Source organism: Ursus americanus, chromosome 3 (assembly GCF_024610735.1).
Source record: "Ursus americanus isolate L20-20 chromosome 3, mUrsAme1.1.p, whole genome shotgun sequence".
In the NCBI taxonomy this organism is placed as follows: domain Eukaryota; kingdom Metazoa; phylum Chordata; class Mammalia; order Carnivora; family Ursidae; genus Ursus; species Ursus americanus.
The window spans coordinates 18,187,939-18,203,372 of NC_142129.1; the positions used below are offsets into that span (position 1 = coordinate 18,187,939).

The following is a 15,434-nucleotide window of genomic DNA, read 5'->3' on the forward strand; positions in this document are numbered from 1 at the left end:
TGGCCACAAACACTGTCTTGTCTCAACTGACACTCCCTTATTATTCAGAGGTTTCCTCTGAGGGGCTTGGTATATATCTCTACCTCCCAGAACTATCTCAGGTGGCTATAAGATTTTACAAAAAGTTCCAAATTCAACTTCCAAGTCCCTTATGGTAATAGGAAAATGTGTTAAATTAAGTCCCAGGAGCAATCCTAGGGACCCCAGAGTACTTGCGATAGTGTATACATTGATTTCCCCTAAGAGCACAAAGTTCTACCTACACACAGGGAGAGAAATACCATTCCTTTAGGAGTGTTTGACTGTTATCCAAGTAAGTGTCCTGCACGATACACACACACACTCGCCAGATTATATGCATATATGGTATTACTACCCAAGTTTAAGTTCTAAGGTTTACATCAATATTTCATCCACCCAAACTCAGTTATTCATATATCCTGAATGGCGTTTGTTAGTGTATTTTTCTATCAAGACCCCTCCAAATAAACGAATGTGTATAAATTGTGAATTACGCGCTACGGGGAGGTGATGCATCGGTACTAAGGCACTTCAAAGAGAAACATTGGTGCTGCATCTACTTGACACCAAATATCTTACTGAAAACTGAAAACAGTGACCCTCAAACACTAATTTTCTACAGATCCAGACGGCTGGCATCATATGAAGGGTCTGGGTGGTACAAAATGATTCACTCTTGAAAAATAAAAGGAGGAAGTTTTCTCATGAATTTTGAAAGCAAATAAAAATCTAGCAGCTTTGATATGATTTTAATAATCCTTTACAGGAAACATTGTTTTATTTGATCATTACCTCTGGATGTGCGAAGGAACTAGGAGTGTCTTCATTTTCTCTATGTGCCTCTCCTCATGCTATGCTGGCCCAAGAATAATTTGTTTTCCTGTGTAATAACCAGCTTCTCCTAGGTAAGTCTCTGGTAATGGCACTGTTGCCTATCAGCAGTCTCTTGAATTTTAATAACTTGTTAATATAAATAACTGCGTAATATGTTCTAAATCTATGATATAACATCGTATCAAATTTATTATGTAATAATGTCCGGATCCAATGGTATATAATAATTATATAACTTATAGTAATAATTATGGCATATAATTTATGACATTATTAAGCATCTAATATGTCACCTAAAAGATGTATACAAAATACAGTCCTTGATGTCAGGAAGTCCACAATTTTATCAGAGAGGATTCTGACTTCTATGATATCTAGAAGAGATGTTCTTTCCTAAACACCCCTGTGCTGTTATCCCGTGCCTTACCCCTCGCTGCGGAGGAGCGAGTTCCCTGGATGTAACTTACAAAGATCTGACAGGGATGTGCACCCTTGTGCCCCCCCCCCCCCGCCTCTGCCACAGCAGGAGCCTGGTGTCCTCTAACCCTACCTGTGATTGCAGAGGAGTCTGTCAAACTCTGGTGTTTGGTGTCTTAGGAAGCCTACTGTTGCAGCACAACAAGGCACCTTTCTTCAGAACCAGTTTTATCAGTAATAAAGTATTGTTTTGATCTTATCTGCCACTCCTCCCTCTCAAGTGGGGAGAAGGGTGTAATTTATTGGGGCCTCCACCAATCCCAGCAGGGATAAGACAGTAACAGGTAATTATAACACAAAGCACACTGTGATCAGTGCAGTGTGAGTTCCAAAGTGGAGGAGATCATTAGCAAAGGAGAACCCATTTCCATCAAGAGAATCACAAAGTAGCAGAATCACAGTGGAGACCTTTCTGCCCTGGGCCCATCCTGCTTCAGAACTTGTCATAATTTTTTGTATACGGCATATAATCGATAAGTTTATTTATCAACTAAATCATAAATAAATATGGGTTTTATGTCATTTTTGAGTTAGAGTTTTTGTTTCTTGCTGTTGGATGTAAAACTACAGCATGTGCTTGTGTGTTGTGGCTAAAGTAAAAAACTGGTAGGGGAAAAAACTCACGGGAAGTAAAACTGGAGGGGAGGTCTGGAGCTAGAGGTAGAGGGTCCTACCTGTACTGCGTGCATTCGGGTCTTTGTGCTTTAGGTATTAGGCAGCCCCTGAAAGGGTCTGAGCAGGGAAATACCCAGCTTAGATGTGTGCCTCAGGAATTAATATGGTAGTGGTGTGTCAGACTATAAGGTGAAGCTCAGGAGGGTAGGACTGGAAGCACGGAAACCTACTACGAGACTATGTCCTTAAAGGAAGTGGGAGGAAGCCAGATCTTGAACTAGAGGGTATTAGCGGGGGAAGAAAGGAAAGAACGAACACAAAAGATACATGTTTCAACGAACACAAAAGATACATGTTTCGAACAAAATTAATAGAACTTGGCCACTAATCAGATCTAGGACAAAAGAAAGGGGAGAATTAAAGATTCTAACAAAGTTGTGAGCTGGTGCAATTAGAAAGATCTTAGTTAACAGAAATGGGAAGAAGTAAATGTTCAGGAAAGAAAATAATGATTTAGATTTGAATCTGTTAAGATCAATACACTGGTAGAAGACACAGGTGGAAACTTTCAACAAGCAGTTGTCAGGGCTAGAGATGGGGTTTCAGAAATGAGCCACAAGGAAGAATTAAAGCCACGAGACTGAATGCGCTCACCAAGAGACCACACAGAAGTGAGGATCGAGTAGAGGGCGAAGGATTCTTGGGAGAAACTTATATTTCAAGCTGGAAAAGAAGACGAGGAGACACAGGGATAAAAGGAGATAGGAGAAATGATCAAGGAAGCCTGAGGAGGTGAGAATTTCACAGGCGCGGGGAGGTGATTAGCATGAGGGAACAGGGTCAATCATATAAAGTAATTACGCAAAATAAGAATAAAACAGAACACTGCATTTGGTAACCAACTGACTACCGACCTTAAAAAACTATTATGGAGTGGTAAGAGCTGAAGCCAGCTTATGATGAAGAAGCGAGTGGGTGGTAACCGGATGGAAGCAGTTGACAAAGATGACTTTTTAAAGACATTTTGTGATGAAGAGAAACAGGGAAGGCACTTGCTTAGCGGGGCCAGCAGAGTGGAGGGAAAGTGGTTTGCTTATGTGTGTGTTTGTCCGTTTGATTTCTTGTTTGGTTGGCTAGTTTCGGGTAGGAGAAACCTGAGTATGATTAGTCAGGGAGCACGGGCCAGTGGTGAAGCTGAAGAGAGTGGGAGATTCCGCGAAAATGACAGAGCACAGCTTCAGGGCTGGCAGGAGCTCCAATCGAGAGAGTACGGCAGTTTAGCCATGGAGGTGGAGGAAGCCGTAAAAGGGACCCGGAGAAGCTGGACAGGTAGTACCGGAAGAGGACAAGTGTAGGGTGGACGGACAGAGAGAATGAGGGGGAGACATCAGCACGAGACCAGATACTGGAGGTGGCAATGGATGAGCCGTGCTGTGGGACGGGTGGAGTAGGAGTGTGGGTGGGGCCGGTAAGAGCGTCTTTTCTCGGGCTGTCCAACCCACCTCCTGAAAGGAGACTCGTCTGTAGCTTCAGCAGCAGCGGCTCCCCCAGCCCTGGTCCTGGTACCAGAAGATTGACTCAGCTCAGAGCACTACCTGTGCGCCTCCTCCTGCTACCACAAGGTGTTCGGGGATGGCCCTCGCCTGTCCTCGTGACGCTCCAGCGTGCGGGGCACGGGTAGCTCGCAGTCGCTGTCCTTCTGCGGTGTGGCCTCCTCGGGCCGCCTGCTCCTTGGCCTCGTCACTCAGCCTGGGCCTGGGCCCACCGCCGGGGGCTCTGCGGCGGCCAACTGGCTGGACCTGAGTCTGGTGGCTGCGCGCACCGATGAGCCTAGGATCATCTGCACCAATGAGAAGGAGCAGCTGCAAGGCCTCGATGACCGCTTCGCCGTGTTCACGGAGGAAAGGCAGGAGCCGGAGACGCAGAAGCGCGCGCGCCAAGCCCAAGAGCACCACACCGACCCGTCGCGTGCCCTGTCCGAGCTCTTCCGGCGCCAGCTGCGCGCGCAGCTGAAGGAGGCGCGCTCGGCGCACGCGCAGGCCCCGCTGCTTCGCGACCGCCTGGGAGAAGAGGTGTAGCTGCTGCGGTCACACTTTGAGGAGGAGAGCCAAGGGCCTGGTGAGGGCGCGGCAGTGTGACGTGGATGGCGCCTCGCTGGCCCTCCCGGACCTGGAGAAAAAGCTGGAGTCTCTGCTGAACTAGCTTCGTGCGCCGGGTGCAAGAGGAGGAGGTGGCTAAGCTGCAGGCGGCGTCGCAGGCCACTTCCGAGGTGGACATGGCCAGGGCCCAACCACACCTGAGCTCCGCCTTGAGCGAGATCTGCGCTCAATGTGTCCCTGGCTACCCGGGTCAGTGGAGGAGTGTATCAATCCAAGTTTGCTGGCGCGAACTAGCAGGCAGCGCACAGCACTGAGGCCATCCAGGCCGGCCGCCAGGAGATTCGCAAGTACCAGCGTTAGCTGGAGGCACGTACCGTGGAGATTGAGGGGCTGCCCGGGGCCAAGGGGTTATTGGAGAGGTGGATCCCAGAGCGGGAGGAGCGGCACAGTGCAGACGTGGCTAGCTACTAGGGTAGCGTTGGGCAGATGGAGAGTGATCTCAGGAACACCAGGAGTGTGAGATGGCCCTCCACCTTCAGTAATACAGAGTCGCTCAGTGTCAAAATAGCTCTTGGTATTGAGATAGCCGCTTACAGGAAACTGCTGGAAGGCAAAGACCCACATTTTAGCACCAGTGGATTAAGTATTGCAAGGCTGAACCCACCTCCCAATCCAGGTTATCTGTGCCCACCTCGAATCCTCAGTTCTGCAACCTCCAAAGTCTCATCCCCTGGGCTGTTTCTTAGGAGGACAGGGGCTTCTAAGGTAGCCTCTAAGAAAACCTCCCAGATAGGGGGAAATTTTGAAGAACTGTAGGAAGAGACAGTAATATCTACCAAGGAAACCTTCAAATATAGAAGGAAGCACTACTTCAAGCCAAAAAAATATAATTCTGTTGCTTAAAAAAAAATGTAACACTTAAAAGTAGATAATGTGCAGGGGCACCTGGCAGGCTCAGTTGGTAGAACACGCAACTCTCGATTTCTGCATTGTGAGTTCAAGCCCCACCTTGGGTGTAGAGATTACTTAAAAGAATAAAATCTTTAAAAGTGGGGGGGGGGGGAGAGTATGCATTTGATGTGTTAAAGAGCCTATTCCTGAACCAAAACACTTGTCACCACTGTAAAATATTTTCAAGACTTCAGTCTCCTATTTAGCATTGAATATTTTCACTACTAAGAAAACCACCTCTTGGGTTGGAGCAAACTGCAGTCCTTGAGTAATCACCAAGAAGTTATTGAAGAAAACAGCTTTCTCACCTAAAGCTTAAGCTTAGCAATGAATGATCCGGGTACGGAGGATGTACAAACTAACTGCTAAATCTGTGATTGTCATCATTTGCTGTGAATTTGCTGTGAATTGAAATTAAAACCTATATCCACTCACTATATCCAGCCATTACCCAGCTATATAATCTCACTCTAGGTACCTAAAATATGAGATCACTGCCAAAGATAAACCAGTGATCCATGCCTGACACCACTCTGACAGAACTGTTACACAAATCGTAGGTGTTTGTTTAATGGACACATTCCTTCCCATCCTGTTCAATTCCATGTATCCTTTTTTTTTTTTTTTCCATTCAGAAAAAAAAAAAAAAAAAGCTTGTGTAGTATTCTTCACTTTAAACACATTTAGGTTCTTCTTTAAAGAACTTACTCCCTTTAGCTGTCTTTGCTCAATGGATAAAATTAGATAAATCTTGACCATTTCTATGATTCATGTAATAATTTCTCCCTGTCCATTTCATCTTACAATTTTGTAAGTTAAAAAAAAATGTCAGTAAATGTTTTAAGGGTTGCTCCCAATAAATAAAATAATGAGAAGAGATCCTAGTTTTTAGGTTTTCAGCTTGTTCAAATCCATTTAATTGGGGGAAAAACCTATTAAGAATATATTTTTTCACCTTAACTGTGAAAACACAGTAATAGTATCCCAACCTGTGATTAAGCTGATTTTAGATTTAGTAGTATAAGCTAGGAAAGATGAGTTTTTGTGTGAATGGAAAAAGCCAAGGTCTCATTTATCTGTGGCAGTTCATTTGTGGTGGTATAGAATTAGCTGTTTCGTGCCCTTACCCTTAGACAGAACCCACATACTACCCTTCCTACTAGTCTAGGTCCTAAAGAGACCTTGTTTTCACTCTCCTATGCCTTTTAAGAGTTTTGAGTGTAGATTATGTTATCACCAGGACACAATGCCACTGCCCCAAAGTCAAAGAAGTCACTTCTGGTCCATCAACACTACCAGCAAATACAAAAAAGAAATCTTTCTCTTTTCTTAAAGAGTCTAGCCCAACAGTTTTACCATTGCTACATGGTGTGTAGGGTCTCCCTTTCCTACTGGAGAGGAAGAGACACTCAGACCAGAGAAGGGGCATACGTGTTCCTACTCATGTGCCAGGAAGTACATTCTGGATAGTCAACTTTTCATCTGCCCAACTGTATAGCAGCTGCCTTGTGCGGTCTTCCATGTGTGCCAAGTCTGATGTAGGGTTAATTCTCTGTCGGCAGTCACTTCTACCACACCTGAAGAGTTGCCTTGTCCCTGTCACATATCTCCACTAAGCGCTCCGTGGTAATAGGGACATGATACTTTTACTGAACTTTCTTATTCCAGGACATTCTTCAGTAGTTCAAGGAACGTGAAGGATACTTTTCTTCCTTTCCCTTACTCCATCTTTGTCTTTACTCCTCACACTTACTGTAAAACATTAATAAAATAAGAATTTAAATCATGAAAATCCCATGAACATTAAAAAAAAAAGAGAGAGTGGCTTTCCTTTGGGCCTATGAACTCTAAATCTGGAAGTCTCCCCACTCCACCAAACTTGCTCCCTCCCCACTCACCCCCACACAAATGCCAGCCTGTCTGACATAAAAAATCGTATGAATCATGAAAGCCAAAAGTCTATTTTAATCCCCAAATTACCTTCTACGTTGCTATTTTGTAACTTGTGTTGTTCCTAATTATGGTATTAACCAGTCAATGTTTTAATTTTTTTCTAATTCTAGAAGATGAATAAGGCCAAAAATGTATAAATAGACTAATCCACATTACTAGTTTCTGCATTTCTTCAAAAGACAGGATGCCAGAGAGAAGACATTTTTGAGATATAATCTGTTATCAGTCTAAGTGCCATAAGTCTGGGTTTTTTAAGAGGCTTAAATCACAGTGCGGTGCTTGCATTACTCTTTGTAAAGCCTATTTCTGCTGATAGTACCTGACTGACTCTCTTCTGATGATGAAAGAATTGGGAAGTTGGAGTCATGGCATGAGGGATTTGGCAGAAGCTTTTCTGTATTTCTCCACCATTGTCTGGTCTGCTGGGGAAACCAAAGTATTGCTCGATGCTCTTTTGTTTTAGTTCTCCTTACTTATCTTCTAATGTTTCTGGCTGTTTGAGTTATATTTAGAATCAGACACTGTGCATGCTGGAGAGAGAGGGAGAGAAGGAGGAAGGAAGGGACAGAGACAGACAGAGACAGAAAATCAGGAATGAGATTTGAATCCTGGTTTGGATTCTGGCCTTTTCTGTGAAAGGACAGAACCTCAGAACTAAGGGGACTCATTATTTAGTTTAGGGCGAGTAAATTCCCCAGCAGAAACAGCAGTGGTAACCTTTGTGACTTCACATCTATGAATAATTGGGCTTATGTGGAGCTTTGTGAATCTGTCTCTCCAGTGAGAAGGCTCTGGGGCTTACAGTTCACAGAGCCCACCTTCCAGGGGCATAAATCCCCCTGTCGAATTCTCCACCCAGACATCTAGATGTAGCAATGGCACCAACAGTTTTACATTCTCTCTCATCAGGAGCTTGCCTCACTGGTATGCATATTGCTGACTTTGCTTCCCATAAGTAACGAATGATTTTCCATATCTCAAGGATCACTCACATATTCCCTTGATACTGCCTCCTTTCCCTCACTTTATCGTTGGATCTCAAGGTGGCAGACAGAGTCTGCCAGTTTTATTAAGTATGAAGGTAATTGATAAGTCCTTCAGAAGGCAGAACCCTGAAGTCAGAGCCGATCTGCATAAAAGGGTTAAGGTCCACTAGCCAGGAAGAGGGGAGGCCCTTCACCCAAGGGCGATTTATGCTGTACCAGCCCTCCAAATCCTTCCTCTGTGTCCCTTCAGAAGAGTTCCCACCTGGACTCAGGCCTGCCCTCCATGGGCTGTGTGCCGTGCACTGAACGTGGCTCCCTCCTTCCTTTTGTCAGCATTTACCGGCCCTGTGGAGGATAGGCAGCAAAGGACACAGGCTAAATGGGTGGGCCCTAGAGATGGACACTAGGGATTTGAATCCCAGCTAAGCCACTTAGTAGCTGTGCACCGTTGGGCAAGTTATTAACTTCTCTGTCCCTCACTTTGCTCATCTGTAGAAAAGGAATAATACTACCTTACAACAGGGCTTTTGTGAGGAATGATGAGTTAAACTGTGCGTGAGGACCTCTGTAGTGTCAAAGAAGTAATAGTTAATACTTGGAAAACTCACTCCTCAAAGGTGGTCAAAGTGATAACTGTTTTTGTGTGTTGTCACTTACGTGATTTTTGTATTTTAATGAGAGCCTTGTGGAAAGGGTCCAAGGCATTAACTTCAAAGGATTAAACAACAGAGACAACATAGAGGTCCCCCATGACTCTTAAATCATAGTAATGCAGCCATCCAAAACACTGGCCTTTCCAGCCAGATATTCTCTAATCTAATACTTCCTTTCAATCAAGGAGAATGAGAATGCCTGCTTAGGAAACATCACAGATCAAAGACTTAATTAATCCAGGAAGCAAGCTGGTCAGGGCTCAAACAGGGTCAAAGTCATTCCCCACACTAAATACCACAGTGCAAAGGAAAGAGTAGTACATTTAACTACCTGCCACTCTTTTTAGATTTTATTTTTCCTCATCCTGGACCCAAAAGTAAGTAGCCAATAGGGTGTCCATAAAGGAATAAATGTTAGTAAAGAAAATCACCAAAAGTAGGAAGTTAATAACATAGACTTAGATGATTTACTTAACGATCTCATAATTCTCAAACATGTCTGACTACACGGTATTTCTTAGGAATAAAAAGCAAAGAAGAGCTTAGATGAGTGACAAAATTAGGTCCTAAAGAGTAGAAGATGGGTCACTAATGCTAAGATCTCCCCTTCGCCCTGCCCTCATGGCTCACTAATGTTGGTAGATTTGAAGTCATGGAATGGACCTTTGTCAATTACCACTATCATCATCATCATCATCACTATTATTATTAGGCTGTTCACATTCTACACCATCTCAGTTTTGAGAAGATTTCTTTTCCTATGCATCTTGAGGCAAGGCAAAACTTGCTTCCCATTGCAGAAGCTGAGGACACTCTCCCAGCCTCCCTTGCACTTGGAGCTCAGACTGTGACCGAGACTCAGACACATGCATTGCGGCCTTTGGCTAGTGGTACAAAGAAGCAGAGGTGAGGTTATCTTTGCTGGTAGTTGGCAGTGTCAACAACGCTGACGTCCTAGGGGCAGCAGCAGCCGAAGAGCAGCAGCTGCACCTGTGACTCTTGACTTCAGAGCACAGGCTGTGGCGTCCAGCATCATCCTCACTAGATGGGCTCTGGAGTAAGATTTTGGCTGTGGTCCTGGCTGCCGCCAGGCCTCATTTGTTCCTACTCGATTTCTAAGACTGGTTCTGTAGTCTGTGAAACACACAATATCCTTTTATTAAATGCTTTTTCTGCTTAAATCGACCACATCTGTTTCAGTTGTTTGCAACTGGTGAGACAAGATTTTTACTATGATGGCTGGGACTGCCAGCTGTCTGCCAATGTTCTTCATTTCATCTTTTGGTAATAGAACTTGGATTTTAGCTGTATCCTCAGCAGCTTCAGGTCCTGATCTTGAAAAGAAAGTGTGGGTGCTAGTTGTTTCGTTTGTGTCTTTTCTGGGTCAGTTGAGTTGATTTTTCTTCTCATTACATGTTGTTGTTGTTACTTTTCAACTTTTTTGCATGCCTGGTCACTTTGGATTGGATATTAAACACTGTGAATTTTATCGTGTTAGGTGCTGAATAATTTTGTATTCCTATAAATATTCTTGAGTTTTGTTATGGGATACGGTTAAGCTACTTGGTGTTTTAGTCTCCTGATGCCACTGTAACAGATTATCTCAAACTTAGTGGCTTAACATAGAAATTTATTCTTTCACAGTTGTGGGGGCCAGAAGTCTGAACCCAAAGTGTCAGCAGGGATCTCCAGGGGCTCTAGGAGAGAATCCTTTTCTTGCCTTTCCAGCTTCTGATGGCCCCCGACATTCCTTGGCCATGTTACCCCAATCCCTGACTCTGTCCTCTTCCTATGGTTTTCTCCTCTGTGCGAATCTAATCTCTCTTTGCCTCCTTTAAAAAAAAATTTATTTATTTATGAGACAGAGAGAGAAAACTCACGAGCAGGGGGAGGGGCATAGGGAGAGAATCCTCAAGCAGACTCCCCACTGAGTGCAGAGCCAGACATGGGACTGGATCTCATGACCCCGAGACTGTGACCTGAGCCAAAACGAAGAGTTGGGTGCTTCATGACAGAGCCACCCAGGTGCCTTCTTTGCCTCCTTTTTCACAAGGACACTTGAGATGGTGTTTAGGGCCCACCTGGAGCATCCAGGTTGATCTCTTCATCTCAGGATTCTTAACATTATATAACATCTACAAAGATTATTTTTTCCAAATAAGGTAACATCGACAGGTTCCAGGGATCAGGACTCGGTATCTTTGGGCCACCATTCATCCTATTACATTTGGAAACAATTGGAACCTTTTAGATCTTATTTTAAGCTTTGGTGGGACCACAGCAATGTTTAATCTAGGGCTCATTTTGCCTCACCACTGAGGCAAAACCCCATGAGAATTCTACCTGATACCCCACGAATTGGAAGGTTTTCTTCTCTGGCTCGTGGGTAGAGGAGCTGTTCCTGACTGTGAGCTCTAGAGAATTGTCCGTCTAATACGCTTAGGTGATTCTTTCCCAGGCCTTGGCTGGTTTCCTCACACATGTGCAGTAATCAGGGCTCAGATGAGACCCAGGGAGGGGGGAGCCCTCACAGATCTCTGAAGTAGTCTCTGCACAGCATCCTTCTCTCCCATACTTTGCCTTCTGAACCCTAACTACATGGGCTCCCGGGACTCCCAGCCCAATCCTCAACTCTGGATTTCCCCATCTGGCACCATGGCCTGGGGCAACTGTGGGGCTCACCTCACTTGTTTCCTATCTCTCGGGGATCTCTGTCCCTTGTCACCGATGTCCAATATCTTGAAAACCATCATTTAATATGTTTTGGTTTTGTTGTTTGAGTAGAGATTATAAATCTAGTCTGTTACTCCATCTTGACTGGAAATCGAAAGCCGTGGGTTTTTTTAAACTAAAAATTATAACCAACTGTGCCCTCCCTTCCGCTTTCTCCCTTCTTGCTGACTAGCATGTGGATGTGACTGTGGGAGATGGAGCAGCCATCATGGACTATGAGGTAAGAGCCAAGGTTGACAGAAAAACAAGGTAGAAGGGACCTGAGTGCCAGCCCCTCCCCGCCCACCGAATGCTTGCAGAGAGAGAAACACATCTGTATCTTTTGAGGCCTACAAGGGGAGCTAGCCTGGGCTTTGCACACAGGCACCCAGGCCAGGCTGAGGAGTGAGAAAGGGGCAACAGGTCTTCCCAGTTCTAGGAGCAAGCCCTTTGCCACCTGACTCCATCATCCCCAGAAGTGGAACAGAAAAGGGAGGGCGTTGAGTGCACCCACCTCCGAAGCTCCCTAGCCAAAGGGAGTTGACTGATTTTGCAGAGAGATCTGGAGGAGGCAGCAGGAGGAGTAGCCTGCCCGCCCTGTGGTTGGGCTCACGGCCTTTATCCCCCAACAGGTGCAATGGCTGATGAATGTCCTTAAAGCACCAGCCACAGCCGAGGCGGGGAGGGCGGTGGACAGGAGGAGTGTTGAGCTCCCTCTAGAGGCCGGGGCCAGCTACGTGCCAGAGGCATCAAAGATTGTTCATTCCTTTGAGGTGGTCTGACTGCGACCGCTTGACAAGCGAGAAAACCAAGGCTTAAAGAGGCGAAGGATTTGAGGAAACAGTATGTTACAGTGGAAAAAACACGGGCTTTGGAGTCAAACAAATTTAGGGTGACTCAGCCGGCCACTGACTCTATATGATTCAGCTGAGCTCCTCCAAAGTGTTAAATGTAAAAGTACAGTGAAAACGTACATCACATGCAAGACCAGCTTTCAGTCTGGCAAATGATAGGTGGGAGGTAACTTGAGCTATTTGCCTTCTTTGTCCAAGATCACAGAGTCAGTTAAGGCTGCAGAAGGACATGGAGTTCGGAGCCTGGTCTTCCTGACCAGAACCCCAGGTGCTCTCCCCTCCTGATGGCTTCCTCTCAGCTTCCCCTGAGCGTGAGACCCAGGTTCCCATTTTAGAGGTTTTTCACAGTCAAGCTGGTTGATCTTCATATCTTAGGCACAGAAGATGGTTCCCAAACAACCCCTTTTTAGGTCTAGAGTCCAGTCCCTTAGCCACACCCTCTTCACTCTCACCTCCTGGGAAGTGTAAACACCCCTCAGGAGGGGCTGGAACTAGAAGGCTGGCCAACCTTGCCCTTCCCCAGTGATTTTTCAGGCTCACAAGGGAAACCCTGGAAGGGAATCCCTCTGGGCAGAAGAGTCCATTCCTTTTATGGACAGATTCTCCTGCCCTGCATAGCAAACCCTGAGCACATTTTTTGGCATGTAAAAGGCTACAGATCTTTTTGCCCGAAAGGCAAACATGTTTCTGTGATTCATAACAGCGGCTCAGTTTAAAGGACTGCAAATCCCATTGAATGCCTCCTCTATCTAGACTTTGCTCGGGCTTAATAAATAGTAAGACGCTAAAGCCAAAAAGATCCCCCTACTTACAAAATGAGTTGTGTCACCGGCTACCTCTAAACTAGGATTTCTCCACCTCGGCACCATGAAATGTGGGGTAGGGCCATGCTTCCTCCTTGGCCTCTATCTACTACATGCCAGTAGCAATGCCCCGAACCACCCCCAAGTTGTGACCATCAAAAATATCTCCAGACATGATCAAATGTCTCCTGGGAGGCAAAATCTCTCCCACTGGAGAACCACTGCTCTAAACAGATGTGGTTTGAGTTTTACAACGGATTGGGAGCCTGCAATTTTTATTTTTTATTTTTTGAGAGAGAGAGCGAGAGAGCACAAGAGCGGGGTGGGGGAGGGGCAGAGGGAGAGAGAGAATCTTAAGCAGGCTCCACACTGAGAGAGCAGAGCTCCATCCCACAACCCTGAAATCATGACCTGAGCAAAAAACCAAGAGTCAGATGCTTAACCAACTGAGCCACCCAGGCTCCCCTGAAGAATACTTTGGTCAGGCAGGTAAGATTTTACAGTAGTGGGGCTGCCCGTTTAGTATGATTTATGGAAAGCAGCCTCAGGATCTCATGATGGGGATTCCATTGGGCACTCAGTACGTAAGTCTATAATGAAGATCCACCAGGGGGGTTTTCTATTAATTTCTTAACAGCAGCTTTTTACTCTGATTATTTCCATTTTTCTCCTAAAAATAGAGTATAGCTCAACCATTTGGCTAATGTAATAGTCTAGAATGGTTGGGTTCTGAGAGGCCGAGGTGTTTGTTTGTTTGTTTGTTTGTTTTTTAAGATTTTATTTATTTCTCGGACAGAGAGAGACACAGTGAGAGAGGGAACACAAGCAGGGGGAGTGGTAGAGGGAGAAGCAGTCTCCTCATTGAGCAGGGAGCCCGACGCAGGGCTCGATCCCAGGACCCTGGGATCATGACCTGAGCCGAAGGCAGACACTTAACGACTGGGTCACCCAGGGGCCCCAAGGCAGAAGTTTTTACTATGAGTTGTGCACAGACATTTTGCCATTTATTCACAGGTAGTGTTCGAATGCAAAAAGCTAAGCGGAAGTCAGTAGCCACGAAGATGGCTTTGCAGCAGATTCTATGTATTGTTCTTGTCCTCCAATTAAGTTTCCCTCCCTTCCTTCCTTCCTTCCTCCATCCCTCCCCCTTTCTTTCTTTCTCTTTCTTTCTTTCTTTCTTTCTTTCTTTCTTTCTTTCTTTCTTTCTTTCTTTCTTTCTTTCTTTCCTTCTTCTTTTGACCTTTTGATCTTTCTCCTTCCCTTCGTTATCACCCCCCTAATCTGCCGATCGCAGTGTCTCTTCTGTCCTACTCTGCACTGCGTATTCTGCAGTGTTTGCTTGTCCTACTCCTTTACCACTTTTTATTCCACCCTCTTTCCCTTTTTATTTTCCTGGGCCTGGAACCTGCCAAAGATTCCCTCTCTCCCTCTCCCCCTTCCCCTACTTGCTCATGCTCTCTCTCTCTCAAATAAATAAATAAATAATATTCTTCAAACAACTGATCCAAAATCCATAAAAATGTAATAGTTGCCATTTCTTGATCATTTATAATTGTTCCTACAACAGTGGTATAAGGTGAAAACCATTAACCCCATTAGGGATGGAGACATGGCCAAGAAAGTTTGAGGAACTGGCCCAGGCTCACACAGCTAGTCCCTGGGAATGGCTTAAGACCTCTCAGTCATTCCCCCAAGCCACATCTACCCCTCACCACACACACACACACACACACACACAACCACACAATCACACAGTCATTCACTGCCGTCTGGTTGTATTCAATGCAGTTTTTGCTACCGTAGAATAGTAAGCCCAGAATTTCTAAGTTTTTATCCACAAAAGCTGAAACAAAATCATGCTTTGTGCTCCATTCATAGAATTATAGAATTCCAGGACAGGCAGGGACACCAGGGTCATAAAGTCCCCCTGTCTTCTTTTTTTGCAGATGACCTAAACCAGGCTCAGCGAGTGGAAAGGGCCAAAGTCACAGCGTTAGTTGCTGCAGTTAACTAGAAAATTATGTTAACTCAAAATCCTCAACCTGGAAAATACCCTGTTCTTGCTGGTTTTCTTGGGCCCTGCAGACACATTGTCCTCTCCCAGGGGGCTGTTTTGCTGCTTTCACACTAACTATGGGGCCTACAGAGCACCCCCACCCAGGGCACCATTTTGCCCCCCTCCAGTGGTGGGTGGGGGGCACCAGAGGAGCAGTCCCCTATTGTGGAGGCGCAGGTGGGGAGGAGATCCCGGAGGTCTATCTCCCAGACCACAGCTTTGCCCGGAAGCTATGTGGCAAAAACGAAATCAGCACTTCCCAATTCTTTGCTCAATACTATTACTTTTATCATCTATGGCTGCCTTTCCATACAGTGTAATGTACCAGGCTTGTAATTCAAAACACATTTGGACAAAATGTAAAATCCGTAGTGTACAAGCCCATGAATGTAAGAAGCAATGTTCCCTGCAGGCCTCCTA

The 15,434-nt window shown here is 45.4% G+C and overlaps 1 pseudogene; it reads left to right on the forward strand.

Annotated features, from left to right (window-relative positions):
• The first annotated feature begins 3,107 nt into the window (after nucleotides 1–3,107).
• On the forward strand, nucleotides 3,108–4,968 carry LOC123789662 (alpha-internexin pseudogene; annotated as a pseudogene).
• Nucleotides 4,969–15,434: the final 10,466 nt, after the last annotated feature.